Consider the following 15,657-nt stretch of genomic DNA (forward strand, 5'->3'; position numbering starts at 1 on the left):
CATTTTTTCACTCCTTTATTACAAAAATAATACATTTGTTGTAAAAGAAAAACATACCAAGGAATATAAGAATAAAATCCCCTTTGGCCCCTTGTCTTCTCATTCCCAGCCAACCTACTCAGAGATAGTCTTCATAGTCTATTGAATGTGCATCTAGATATTCCTTTTGATGTAGATACAAACAGAAGCATATGCTAATACTGTTCTGCAGCTTTCTTTTTATTTAACAATTTATCTTAAAGGTGTTTTCATAGCAACAGAATCAGATCCACTTAATTCCCTTAAATTTCATGGGTTTCCATTGAATGGCTGTAACTTTAATTACCATAGTGAACCTGTCCCCTACAGGTGGAGAATGTTTTCAGTGTTTTTGGTCTTCCAAAAGATGCTTTAGTGAATATCCTTGCATATATATTTCTGCTATTTCGTATGGATGTTTATGTAGGACAGTCTTCTATAAATATAATTCTCACTGCACTTTAGTAGTTCTTAGACATTTTCCATCCCTAGTCTTCATCTGAGCTTTGGCTATACCGGTTCCACACGTGACTTGCTTCTGGGTTGTGGGCCAGTATTAGCAGCCCTTAGTCCTTGTCAGATTAAAACCACCTGTTAACCGTAAGAAAAAAATCATTCAGTTTGTGCTCTCAATTTACTGAATCAGTTTCTACAAGAAAAACCTGGACTTATATATATATTTTAAACCATTATAGTTGGTTCTGGTGTTCAATCAGGGTGGAAGACCAATACACTGGTCCCTGGCTTCCACTCTTTCTCATGACTATGGCTATATCTTCTCTCTAACTCAGTAGTTTAATCTCTGGGATATCACTCTGCTTTCACAATTCTTCTACATGAATTATTTGGTTTAAAACATTCATTTTACTATTTGTTAACTTCATTCTTTGTATATTTCATTTATTTTCCTTGAAAGTTATTTTTACCTTGTCAGCAGTGTTTTCAGTTCAGCCCTGCCTTGTTCACTTCATTGAACAAACTGGTCAACATTTTATAGCACCAGGCATTCTAAAACATCCAGCCTCCATCAAAGATCACTAATTTTAATCTTTCTACTCTGTCCTTCCTTTGTAAAGGTAAGGCAAGCATAGCAATAATGAGTTCAGACTCCAGACCCCAGCTGAGTTTAAACCCAGCTCTGCCACTTACCAGCTATGTGACCTGGGGCAAATTCCTTAACTTTGCCTCAGCTTCCCCATATATAAGGTGAGAGTAATAATAATGCCTACATCACAGTATTGTTGTAAGAAATACATAAGTTATTTTATGTAGGGCGCTTAAAAAGTAACTGGAATATAGCATGCACTCATTAGATGTTGTTATTATCCCTCGCCAAAAAGATAATGAGATAGACTCTGAGTTGCTTCCTTCTCTCCTGGGCCAGGTTTCAGCTTTCTTTGACATCTTCATCTGGTTATGCTTTGGCACTTGCTTTTCCTCTCTATAATTGTGTTGATATCTATCATCTGTTGTCATTCTTACTAAGATTCTTTTTTGGCCTTGAGTGTTTTTACAGTCATTTAGGGTTTCCAAAAGTAGCAGACATAAACATGTTCAATCTGCCAGGTTTTACCTGACATCTTCATTCTTCCTTAGTTACAATTTAAACATAGACATACGTACTTTTACAGATCTGAATTAGGCCAGGCGTGGTATCTCATGCCTGTAATCCCAGCACTTTGGGAGGCAGAGGCAGGCAGATTACTTGAGGTCAGGAGTTCAAGACCATCCTGGCTAACATGGTAAAACCCCATCTCTACTAAAAATGAAAAAAAAAAAAATTAGCTGGATGTGGTGGCACGTATCTGTAATCTCAGTTATTTGGGAAACTAAGGCAAGAGAATCACTTGAACCCAAGAGGTGGAGTTTGCAGCGAGCCGACATTGTACCACAGCACTTCAGCCTGCGTGACAGAGCAAGACTCCATCTCAGATAGATAGATAGACAGACAGACAGACAGACATCTGAATCATATCTCCCAGCCCACCATGACCATACCATTTTTCTTATTTTTTAAAACAGTACAATGAAACAGTCACTTCCCAGCAGTTCTTAGTCATGAGCTATGTGTAGTCATTTCTCAGAAGTTCTTAGTCAAGAGTCATGATCTTGATGATGGGTTAGACTCTGTTGGAGAAGGCAGCCTTACTGGATTTCTTTTACTTGCTTTCAAAATTTCTCCTTTAAAATAGTTTTTCACATTATTTTTTCTCTCAGTGCATGCTTTGGGGATCTAATGGCTTTGTAGTCTATATTCCTCTTACATCATTTGCTTTGAACCCAGGTAGATAACAGCATTTCTGATGATTTAAAAGTAGAGTCTCCTTTTGTGGTAAATAACTAATAGCTCCAGTGTTCCCTGCCTCCTGGTAATCATGGCCTATGTAATTCTCACCCCTTGACTAATTAGTTTCTAATCAATCAAACAAATTAACGTTGAAAGAATGGACTTCCACAATGAGGTTAAAAAAATTACAACTTTCATCTTGCTAGAAGACTCTCTTTTGCTGGCTTTGATGAAGCATGTGGCCATATTGGAGTGGTCCACATGGCAAGGTACTGAGAATGGCCTCCAACCAACAGCCAGCAAGGACAAAGAGCGTGTTCCTCTAGTCCTCAGGGAGGCAAATCCTGACAACAGCAGCATGGGCTTGGAAGTGTATCCTTCTCCAGTTGAGCCTTCATATGGAAACCCAGACCTGAGTAATGGCTTGATTAGACTTGTGAGTAAACCTAAGGATGGCAGTGCCTGGATTAATGAGACACTGAAACTGTGAGATAAGAAATAAGTATTGTTTTCAGTCATTAAGTTTGTGGTGATTTGTTATATACAAGTAGATAATGAATGCACCTTGATTCTCCTGGTTTTATCCATCATATTAATAATTCTGATTGCTTCGACAAAGCTCAGTTTGCCTAGTCTGCTTCTTTCCTCTTCCCTCTATACCCCATTCTCAACTCCACACTATTCAGAAGCTTCTTTTCTGTCTTTATTTGAAGATACATTTGGAATAAGACAAAATAGATTGTTGATTCAAATGTGACAAATATCAAACGTAATTCTCATATGTGAGTAATAAAACTGGCATTTCTCCATTGTTTTGTACTGTTCTAAGTACATCCACACTGTGTCCCCACTAAACTGTTGAGGAAAGTGAGGCCCAGAGATATTAAGGAATTTGTCCCAGGTTATATGTCTCATTGGTGGTAAAGCCTAGCCTGGCATTTAGGGCAATTAACACCAAATTCCTTGTTTTACCCACTGCATTAGGCTGCAGTTCCTTTCCACCTGGCTAGTAGGTAGCTCATGTATTTGTATTATTTTACAAATAAAATTTAATTTTTATTGAAGAATATTTAATTCTTTAACATTAAAGATTAATATTCTTTATTTAAAAATTCATTTGTATAAAATAATGCAAATAATATTTTACATTATTTGTCACATAAATCTCTAGCCTCCTTTACACATAGTGGTTTGACTAAAACTAATTAAGTATTTCCAAGTGTGTGTATTTTATTTTGCTCTAAACCAGGCATATTATTCGGCCAGTAATGAAAACAAATCTTTCTGAGATGTGTGCTACAAATATTTTGTATTCTGAATGATGAAGTGTAAAGTCTCCAATTTCTAATGGCTTTTGTTAACATCCCATTTACCAACTCTTGTACTGTTTTTGTCCTTTATTAAAAAAAATCCTGAATCAGTAAATAATTGATCGTATTCAGAGCTCATTTGTTTCTGAATTTGTCCATTTCTTGAGAAATATAGTTTCACCTCTCTGCCAATTATTTTAGCTCATGAACTGCATCTTTCTTTTAGTCACATTTTAGGAGATGATTCAAAAGATTTAACTTTATCTTTCCATTATCTGCACAGATTAAACTGAAAGATTCAGTTATCCTGGGCTAGCAGGCTTCACTTTCTGGGTTTTGCCCAGTTCAGCCAACCCATGGTACTCTAACTGTGATCCGAGGACCAGCAGGATTAGCGTCCCGAGGGCTTGTCAGAACTGCATAATCTTGGGCCTCATCCCAAACCTACTGAAGCACGCTTTGCATTTTGACAAGCTCTCCAGATGATAGTATGCATGTGAAGGTTTGAGAAACACTGTTCTTAGCCCCTTTTATGGCGAAGTCCTAAGTGGTCTGGCTCACACAGTGACAACACTTCCGGTCTAAACTCCACCTGTGTCTCAAGTCACTTGTCATCTGCCAGAGAATGATTGTAATCAATCTAAAGTAGACAATGTATTCAAGATATTCTTGCTAGTTGTGTAATGCACAGACTGCATACTCATGCAGAGGCCATGCCTTACTGTATATTCTTTCCAACCAAAACAAAGTAATTCCCAGGAATTATTCTATTGTGCTATCCATATTTCCATTATTTCTGAGGACTCAATTTATTTAGCTCTTTCAGCTTTAATATAGTAATATGATACCAAATAAAATTATCTTATTTCTAAAGCATAAGACTATATACTTCTTTGTATCATGACATGAATATGTTATTTACCATTTACTAAGCATCTGTAACAGATATTGGAGTAGTTTCTTATTTTAAATTTTTCTGATTATAGAAAATGTGTAAGATACTGGGACTTGGAAGCATATCTAATACTAAAACCAGAGAATCTCTGTCAACACAGTTTACTTTGTGGTTGTGTATATACACACATATAAAATGGTATATATATTTATATTATTCAAAATTAATCTTTTCTCACTACACATTTACTGTAAGGATTTGAACTGGAGCTTAACTACTTGATATGGTATGGATTTGTGTCTCCACCCAAATCTCATGTGAAATTGTAATCCCCAGTGTTGGAGAAGGGAGGTGACTGGATCATGGGGGTGGATTTCCCCCTTGCCATTCTCGTGATAGTGAGTTCTCATAAGATCTGGTTGTTTAAAAGTGTGTAGCACCTCCTCTTTCACTCCCTTCCTCCTCCACCATGTAAGATGTGCCTGCTTCCCCTTCACCTTCTGCCGTGATTGTAAGTTTCCTGAGGCCTCCCCAGCCATGCTTCCTGTAGAGCCTGTGGAACTGTGAGCCAATTAACCCTCTTTTATTTTTAAATTACCCAATTTCAGGTATTTTTTTATAGTAGTGCAAGAACAGACTAATACACTGACCATTTTAGAAAAGATCAATCTTTTCAAAACAATACAAAATGAAAAAAATTTTACCATAATACTTTGATCACAGTACTCAACATTCCGCTCACTAGTGTGTGTTTTTCTCTCAGAGGCACATGCAGTTTGCTCATAAGGATATCAGGAGAGAAAACAGGAAGCCAAACCAAGCCAAAGCTTCAGATTTGTTGTTGTTGTTGTTGTTTTGCTTTTTTGGCAATTATAGAGAACACATATTTTAGATGAATATCTTAAGAGGAACAGACATTCCAGGATATTTTCCCCATTAGCTTTTATGCATAGCTCCTTTATGCCTTGTTCTATAGAATAAGTTAAGGATGTTAAATTCAGGGTAATAAGCAGGGAACAAGTGTGCTTTCATTTCTCTGTGTATGTTTTTATGTATGTACATATGCTCATATATACACACAAATGTTTTGTTGTTGTTGTTGAAGAGATGGATTTTCACTGTATTGCCCAGGCTGGAGTGCAGTGATTATTCATAGGTGTGATTATCACACATTATAGCCTCGAACTCCAGGCCTTAAGTGGTCCTTCTGCCTCATGTGATCCTCCTGCCCAGCTTCCCAAGCAGCTGGGACTGCAAGCATGTGCCACGGTGCCTGGCTACACATAAATGTTGAATATAACTGCTATCATACTGTATATTTTATATACATTTTAGGTGCTGCTGATTTTTTCACTAAACATTTGTCCTGAGAGCCTTCCCATATTTATTATTTTTGAGGACATGATTGTTAAGGATGGTATAAACATCTATATTAAGTCATGCATCATAATTTATTCTTGGCCAAAATAGTATTTATTTTGAACCCATAAACTGAGAAGTTGTGAAAGTTTAGAGCAAAAATAGTCATATGTTTCTGTGTTTATTACGTGTATTAGAATGGGCTGTTTCCATGAAGTGCCTCCTTGTGGAGAGATGGGTAAACCGAGACCAGGGAAGGCACCTGGACTTTCCATCGTGTGCCCTCCCAGCACACTGGTTTTCTGTATTTTGCAGTGCTTTTCCTTTGAGCAGCTAAATGTCACATTTATGAATGCAGTGCTGCATCCTGGGCGTTCTAACCTATGAATGGATGGAGATGAGAGGTGCTTCTAGGGGAAGAGCAGTATTGGACTAGGAGGCTCCAGGACTGGCTTATGTGTAATAGAAAGAGTTGCTGCCTAGTTAGAGCATGACCAAGGATTTTTAAATTTGATCTTCTGTTTAGTAAAAAGCTATGGGTCTCAGAGTTAGAAGACCCCAGTGAGGAGGAGTATGAATGAAAATCTTTCCTTGTTATGTGTGGGAGGTTTAGCATCTTATTCTGGTTCAGAGAATGAGGCCTATGGTGTTTTATTTAAAAGGTACTTCCTTATTGGATAAGATCTACCAAGCTGTGAGTAGAATCACCACTAAGACTTTGGCAACTTATCCTCTTTGCCCTTAATTTTTAGAGCTGTAACCCCTTTTAATTTTTTTTTTTTTTTGACATTTTCGGGTGTATTCCATGGGAATTTTGGAGAGGATGTTTTGGGGTACAACATATCATCTGCTGCCACATTAACCCCCACATCTTGTATATTTTATAATTTTTAAAATGTTACTTCTGTATTACTATGGAAGCTATCCACTTTTTGTTTTGAGGTGATAGGAGCCAAATACTAAGTTCTAGGTCATGGTTGTATAAAGACACGTAATCACAATTATAGCCATTCTCATGTATGTGGTGATTGTATAAATGTAAAACTGCATTAGGTAATTTTGTTATTTTGAATCCACAATTACTATGGAATCAAAAATGAACCGGTAAGATTTGAAGGACATGCATTTTTATCCTAAAGAAGTCCCACGTTTGGAAGCATATCTCTTGCCAAATATAGAAAAATATAAGAATTTTCGAACACGCCACAGGACATTGCATAAAGGTCCATAAAAGATGATCCTGAATAAAAGTGCTTCAATGCATATGGCTCTGGCTGATGACTCATTTCCAGCCGCCTACTTCAAACAGAGCAAACCTGAAGAGGTTACACACAAGGTTTAGTACTAGGTATTTCCAAGTATGACCTTTGTGGTGTGTCCTCCATCAAGGAAAGTTATCGGCTTAATTCTTCACATGTTGTTAGGATTGTTGGCAGAATAGCAAACCTGGGGATGAGCAGCTCTGGAAAATATTTGACTAGTAAGCCTTCTCCTTGTAGGAAGCACTGGGAAATTATAAATATAGTAGAGAGTCCTTAAAGCCTCAGATGTTCTTCAAATCCTTATCAAAGGACAACTTCATCAACAAAAATCTTGCCACTTGAGTCTGTTACCATGCCTCCTGGTACACAGTAATCTTTTCTTTTTCTTCTGTTTCTTTTTTAAGTAAAACTGTTCTCACACTCTCTTACTAACAGAAACCCCAAAGCACATAACACCTCACTTACCTGTAAAAGTGGTTCAATTCACAACCAGTTTCACTGAACTGAAGCAAATAACACTTGGAGAGTCAATTAGGAAAGGGGAACTGCTGTGTTGAACACTATTGCTGAGATTCTAAAGAGATTAGGCCTAAACCAAGAGCTTCACACCTTTGACTCTCAGAGCTTTGGAACAGCATTGGACCATGCTGAATTCTCATCACTGTACCTTGTCAGCATCCCTCTTTTAAAAGCACTGGGCATTGTGTCTACTGAGCAGAAATTGTGGAGATTAATTTTCTGTCTCTAGCAACGTGTCTATACTTGCAAATAAGTTATTCTGTTAAAAAAAAAAACTCTTCTGTGGGCCAGGCACGGTGGCTCACGCCTGTAATCCCAACACTTTGGGAGGTAGAGGCAGGTGGATCACATGAGGTCAGGAGTTCAAGATCAGCGTGGCCAACATGGTGAAACCGTGTGTCTACTAAAAATACAAAAAAAATTAGCTGGGCGTGGTGGCGGGTGCCTATAATCCCGGCTACTTGGGAGGCTGAGGCAGGAGAATCACTTGAACCCTGGAGGTGGAAGTTACAGTGAGCTGAGATCGCACCACTGCACTCCAGCCTGGGCAACAAGAATGAAATTCCATCTCAAAAAAAAAAAAAGTTCTACTTCTATGTTGAGCATAATTGAGAAGTCTAATAGTCTCCTTTATAGTTCTCTATTTCTCCCCTCTTAGCTGTGTTCAATAGCCAAAGAGTCCAGGCAATAAAGCAGACTTCAAAACATGCTAACAAAATCACATTCAATGAAATGGGAGAATAATTTCTTTGTTATTGAAATTGAAATCTTTGAAATGGGAGAATAATTTCAAGATTTCTTTGTACTTGAGAGGAAAGCCTGAAGGGCTGTTTCCACCGCAGCAATACTTTTTATTTTTATTTTTTAATTTTATTTATTTTTTTGAGATGGAGTCTCACCCTGTCACCCAGGCTGGAGTGCAGTGGTGCAATCTTGGCTCACTGCAACCTCCGCCTCCCAGGTTCAAGAAATTCTCATGCCTCAGCCCCCCCGAGTAGCTGGGATTACAAGTGCTCACCACCCTGCCCAACTAATTTTTGTATTTTTAGTAGAGATAGGGTTTCATCACATTGGCCAGGCTAGTCTCAAACTTCTGACCTCAAGTGATCCACCCACTTCAGTCTCCCAAAGTGCTGGGATTACAGGCATGAGCCCCTGCGCCCAGCCAGCAATACTTTCTATTTTTTTTTTTGGAGACGGAGTCTGACTCTGTCACCCAGGCTGGAGTGCAGTGGTGCTATCTCGACTCACTGCAAGCCCCGCCTCCCGGGTTCACGCCCTTCTCCTGCCTCAGCATCCCGAGTAGCTGGGACTACAGGCACCCACCACCACAGCTGGCTAAATTTTTTTGTATTTTTATTAGAGATGGGGTTTGTTTCATTGTGTTAGCCCACGATAGTCTTGACCTTGTGATCCACCCGCCTCGGCCTCCCAAAGTGCTGGGATTACAGGCGTGAGCGAGCCATCACACCCAGCCCCAGCCAGCAATACTTTTTAAAAACTCAATGCCTTGAGTATCCTACCTCTAAGATCATTTGATTGAATTTAATGTAAATTTAAGGGGTACAAGTGCAATTTTGTTAAATGGCTATATTGTGTAATGATGACTGGGCTTTTAGTGTATCCATCACTTAACGTTTTTTATATGCACTGAGCAATTTCACATCAGCCAGCCCCTTTCACTTCTCCACTTTTCCAAGTCCCCTTTGTCTATCATTCCATACTCTATGTCCCTGGGTACAGATTATTTAGCTTCTACTTATTAGCGAGAACATGCAGTAATTTTCTTTCTGCTTCTGAGTTGTTTCACTTAAGATAATGGCCGCAGCGCCATCCAAGTTGCTATAAAAGATATGATTCTATTTTTTATGGCTCAGTAGTATTCCATTGTATATGAATTTTGAGAGCATTCGAAAAAACTTCCCATGGTTATGAACCAATACCTTCAAACACACACCGATGTACATCTACCTTAGGTCATCACACTGAAACCTTGCTCTCAAAGACTGTGGGAGAAGCAAACCTCTAGGCAAATTATAGTGAGTTCCCAAGAGGCATTCTTAAAGGTAAAAGGAAGTTGGCGGTTTGGTTGTGACATCTGCTGCTGCTGATCCTGGATGTCTTTTCCACTCAGCCCATCCTCTTTATCCTAGGACGTCTCGCTTTACAACACCTATAATTTATATGCTGTGATCATTCATCCAGCAATTATGCATACTCTTCAGTCCCTAGGTTACTTAATAGAGTGGTACGCTTTACTCCTGCAGCCCACAAATTAAATGCAGCATCTTTATAACTATCATTGACCCCAGTATCGGAAAGAGAATCAGCATAGTGTTTTATTATTTTTTTTGTGTGATACGTACTTTGGAATTATGCCTTAGGCAGTTCTTCCAGTAAAGGAACTTTTTATGGGTTCTTGTTTAAAAACTATTTTGATAACCATGGGCAAATTAATTAATCCCATTACAATTCAGTCTGTTCTTCTTTAAAATAGAGATAATGAAGTATATTTTGGACCCTAAATATGGGTAATATGTCTAGCATAGTAATCAGTGAGTATGTCTTGGGAGGCATGGGTAGCTATTATTGTTGTTGGTAGATAAAAATGATAGCTATCAGTGTGATATCAGTATTATTGTAACTTATAAATTCTTCAGCTTAGTGGCTTGATTTTCTCAATTTCTTCACTGTTACAGTCTGTTAGGAAATTTGTCATTGAGATTTCAAAAGGAATGTTTTATAATTTGTTAAAATATATGTTTATTGTTTATACGTAATTTTTGTTATACTTTAAGTTCTGGGATACATGTGCAGAACATGTGGGTTTGTTATATAGGTATACACGTGCCATGGTGGTTTGCTGCACCTGTCAACTCATCATCTACATTAGGTATTTCTCCTAATGCTATCCCTTCCCTAGCCCCCCACCCCTGACAGGCCCTGGTGTGTGATATTCCCCTCCCTGTTTCCATGTGTTCTCATTGTTCAACTCTCACTTATAAGTGAGAACATGCAGTGTTTGGTTTTCTGTTCCTGTGTTAGTTTGCCAAAAGAGATGGTTTCCAGCTTCATCCATCTCCCTGCAAAGGACATGAACTCATCCTTTTTTTTTATGGCTGCATAGTATTCCATGGTGTATATGTGCCACATTTTCTTTATCCCTTCGATCATTGATGGGCATTTGGGTTGGTTCCAAGTCTCTGCTGATGTGAACAGTGCTGCAGTAAACACGTGTGCATATGTCTTTATGTAGAATGATTTATAATCCTTTGAGTATATACCCAGTAATGGGATTGCTGGGCCAAATGTTATTTCTGGTTCTAGATCCTTGAGGAATCGCCATATTGTCTTCCACAATGGTTGAACTAATTTACACTCCCAACAGTGTAAAGGCATCCCTCTTTCTCCATATCTTCTCCAGGATCTGTTGTTTTCTGACTTTTTAATGATCACCATCCTAACTGGCATGAGATTGTATCTCATTGTGGTTTTGATTTGCATTTCTCTAATGACCAGTGATAATGAGCTTTGTTTCATATGGTTTTTGGCCACATAAATGTCTTCTTTGGAGAAATGTCTGTTCATATCCTTTGCTCACCTTTTGATTTGCTTGTTTATAGATAATATTTTTAATGGTAAAAGGTTAAATTTGGGGGATTTGAAAATATTAAACTTTCTAATCTCATTTTTGGTTTTGGTTTTTGGCTTCTTACAGATTATATTAACTGTTACAAACCTAGACCCAAATTCGATGTCCCATAGGCATTTTTTACTCAGTATTTCCAAAAATGAAGATATTATTCTCCTTCCTTGCTTACTTCCTCTCTTCCTCCCATCCTTCCTTCCTTTTTTAATCTCATTCCTTCCCCATCATGTACTGATTATCTCTTATTGTCAGGTTACTATCTTAGGGAATGTATGTGCAATCAAGAATTAGTTACAATCATTGCCCTCATACAACTTATAAACTAGGAAGATACATTAAACAAATGAATTACAGAAAGAATTATTTCCAAGTAGAGCTGATGAATGCAACAATGGAAAGCTCAGCATTCAATGAGAGTAAATAACATGCAAATAAGATGGAAACCTAACTCAGTCTGAGGGATGCTGGAGAGAGTCATGGATGCCCGCCCTGAGCCGAGACCTGCAGGATGAGGCAGGGAATGACCACTTTCTCTTGTTAGCATCTCTCTTTTAAAAGCACTAGGCATTGTGTCTACTGAGCAGATACTGTGGAGATTTATGAGTCTCTAGTGGTGTGTCTATACTTGCAAAAAAATTATACTATTGTAAAGCATTCTTTTATTTTGTGCATATTTGAGAAGCCTAATAGTCTTCTCCTTTGTGGTTCTATTGTTCATCCCCATTAGCTGTGTTCAGTATCCAAAGAATCAAGGCAATCAATCAGACTTCGAAATGTCTTCTGCAGACTTATGCATCCTTTTCTTTTTGCTGTTTCATTTCAAGTACAAGCATCCTCCAGGTCACTCAAGCTTAAAATCTTACATTACGTTTGACACTTTATTCCCTTTTGCCTCAACAAGTAACAGGTTGCCCACTTTTCTTGATTTGGCATCTTCTTTCCTGTGTCCCCATGAATGAATGAATTCTCCCTCTCACCATATTAGTTACATCCTTCTTTGCCTTTGCCCCAAAGCTTTATTTTTCCTTTCATCCAAGAAATATTTACTGAGCACTTCCTGTGTGCCAGGACGCTGCTAGTGCCAGTGTCACAGAAGTGAATGAGAAAACCCGTGGTCGTCACAGAGCCTGCAACCTACCTGAAGGAAGACACAATTAACAAATAGGGACAGTGTGCTAAGCCACAGGGGAGGCATGTTCTTCCTAGAGGAAGGGATATTTGGGGCTGAGACTTGAAGGGGTGAACGGGAGAAAGCCAGGTTCAAGTGAGATGGGGGTTGTGTAAGGAACATCCAGCCAGAAGAGACAGCAAATCCAAGGACCTCAGGGATCAGGTGAGTGGAAGTAATGATGTTGTAGAGATCAGCTAGCTCCAAGTGTGAAGGCTCTTGCTAACCATCTTAAATAATTTTGACTATTTCCTAAGAGTATTGAGAGCCACAGAAAGGTTTAAGCAGGGCAGTGAGGTGATGAGAAACATCCCATCAGTTGCCATTATGGGAATTGAAATGACGGACACTGGAATAAGAAATAGGAAAATGCTCGGTGGGGAAGATAAACTTGGTTTTTCTTTTTTTCTTCCAGCTGGTCCTCTCACCTTCAGTCTCTCCCCTTTCCATAGCCCAACCTATGCTGTTCCGTGCTGTAGCCAGATTGGCTCCCTGGTGCACACACTGCTGACCTCAACTCAGAGAGCTTTAATGCCATGTATACTGCTCCTGGAATACAATCTGCATTTTCCACCCTGTTATTCAAAGCTTACAATGATCTGGCTCCATCTCTGTTTTAAAGCTTTCTTTATATGATTCCTCTTGTCTTCCTGGTTGTAACTATACACTCCACACACTCCGGAACTTTCCCACAATATCCTTTTGTCCTGGGCTCCCTCCCCCTCTTTCCTCCCTGCCTGAATGAACACTGAAACCTGTTCCTCCTTCCGTTCTTGCTCACTTGTCAGCCCTTCCAGGATAATTTCACTTGTTTCCACTGCCAGTAATTTCCCTTTCCTCTGAAATCCTCATTATAATGCAATTCACAGGGTGATGGCGTTCATCACCTCCCCCACACAGTAGAGCCGGTTCAGAGGCAGGGTGACATCATTGTTCTTATGGTTCTTAAGAGCACGAACTCTGGAACCAAACTGCCTGGATTCAGATCCTGGCTCTGACAGTTCCTAGCTGTGTAACCCTGAGCACATCACTTAAATTATCTTTGCCCTATTTCCCTCCAGTAAAATCAAAGTCTCGTCTTTCTAAGGTATTGTGAGGATTAAATGAGTAAATGCATGCAAAAGTGCTTAATTTAGTGTCTAGCATATAGTGTTGCCTAAATATTTAGAAATCATATTTATCACTTACATGTAATATTCACTCTATGAAATTATAATTTTTTGAAGGACCTAATCCACAGCTGACATTTTTTATGACTTCCAGATCCCTTACTGCCTCACGCAGAGTAAATAAATATTGAATATGTGAATTAGGATACCAATGATTAGGAAGCCCTAATCAGTTTTCAAATAGTTTATTTTGAAGGTAACATTTTCCCTTTAAAATTGGCTAAAATAAATCATTGAGCAAATATTTAATATGCATAAACTTTTGGTTGTAAAGAACACAGAATACACTGAGGAACAGGCCCTTCTTCAATTTTACAATAATTCAGAGAGGCAACCATACAGATAACTACAATATAAGATACAGTAGAAGAAGCATAAAGTCTATAAAAGTCATGGTAGGAATTCAAAAGAAGGGGTGGCTGGGGTGATCAGAAAAGAATTTGTTGAGATGATGAGATATAGTTGTGCTGCAATGAGAATAACTTTCAGAACAAAGCATAAATAAATCAACTCTCCTATTAGCCAATACTTATTGAATACTCATCGTACTGGGCACTGTGACTGCTTACCATACACTATCACACTTAAGCTTCAATATATTTCCAAGATGAAGTATTTTTGTTGCTGTGCCCATTTTGCAAACGGGACAACTGAAGTATAGCAACACAATGTTAAATAAATTGTGGAAGCCCACAGCTAAGAAAGAGTAGAGCCAGAACTGGAACCCGGGGAGCCTGGATTCAAAGCTTGTTCTCTCTCACACCACCAGCATTGCCTGTGGCACATGCACACTAACAGTTACAGTCCACTATTTGCTGAACTATTTTTAATGACAAATGTTAGTTTACTAGAATTTCATTGTTTATTATTTTTAAACTTACACCTCCACCAGGGATGCTAAAAAATATTGTTATTTCATGTATTTCTGACCAACCCAATCTTTCACTTATACTAACAAGTCCTAAACTTCTTTATCTGTGAAATAAAAAGTTTGAAGGTACATCAGTAGTTCCCAGACAGCTCAAAAGTAAGTATTTTTAAGTAAAAATTATGTAGACTTCTATATTACAGTTGTTCACCTTTGCTCATTCATTACCTAGAGAAAGCTTCGTGGATAATGAAAAGCTTTACTGATAGGATTTCGCAGCCCCCAAGAATCCACTGTTCCAGAAGAATTTCTATGGCCATTTCTAGCGGAAATATTTGAGATTTTACATATTCCAGACTTCAGAACCCTGTGTGTGTAGTCTCTGATCTATCATTCTCTCTACCATGAGAAGGAGCAGATATGCTCCCCACATGCTTTTATCTTCTGTTGAGGATTCTCCAACTTGTCTTTCTCCCCTAAGTTTTTCCTCCTCCTTTTAGCTTCAAGTCCTTAGTAAAACATAAAGCTTGCTTTGCAGAACTTGTTATTCCTATCGAACTACTATGCAAAGGAAATATGTCTAAAATACACAAGCTCAAACTTGGAATACAAATTTATAGAATTTTAACTTGTTCTGTGAAAATAGTAAAAGAACAGGTTTTTATTTCCTTCTTTTTTTTTTTTTTTTTTTCTGAATCTAGACCTTTTTCTGGTAGATTAAATCCTGAAGGAAAATATTTGTATCTTCATATAGACCTAGCAAATTGGAAAACTAAGGACAAATTCTGTGTCTGTGAAATAATAAAGTTGAATATTTTTTCCTGACTTCAGGAGCATGCAAAACCACATTATCTCCTGTTTACACCTATTTTTATACCTTTCTTTAATTTCTCCTTAACACTTTTGTCCATATTTTCTCCATTCCTTGAGAACGTTTTATTTTTGTGTAATAGAAATACTTGAGAAATGCCAGGAGAGTTTAGGTAATTCATTCTAGGCACTGCTAGAGAGAGGGGCTATATTTGTAAAATATCAGCAAGAAAATGTCAGTACCTACCCCGTGACCCCCAGCAACATGCACATCTCTGGCAGGAAAAAACAAAAGTCATACTCAGGGTTTTGGCAGTGGGCATATTTTCTGTTATGACCTCGT

At 38.3% G+C, this 15,657-nt stretch overlaps 1 protein-coding gene across 1 annotated transcript in view; it reads left to right on the forward strand.

Moving 5' to 3' along the window:
* GPR158 (G protein-coupled receptor 158) overlaps window positions 1-15,657 on the forward strand; it is a 431,923-nt gene that overhangs the window by 351,422 nt on the left and 64,844 nt on the right. The window lies entirely within an intron of this gene.

The sequence above is a fragment of the Macaca thibetana genome, chromosome 9, assembly GCF_024542745.1.
Source record: "Macaca thibetana thibetana isolate TM-01 chromosome 9, ASM2454274v1, whole genome shotgun sequence".
Lineage (NCBI taxonomy): Eukaryota > Metazoa > Chordata > Mammalia > Primates > Cercopithecidae > Macaca > Macaca thibetana.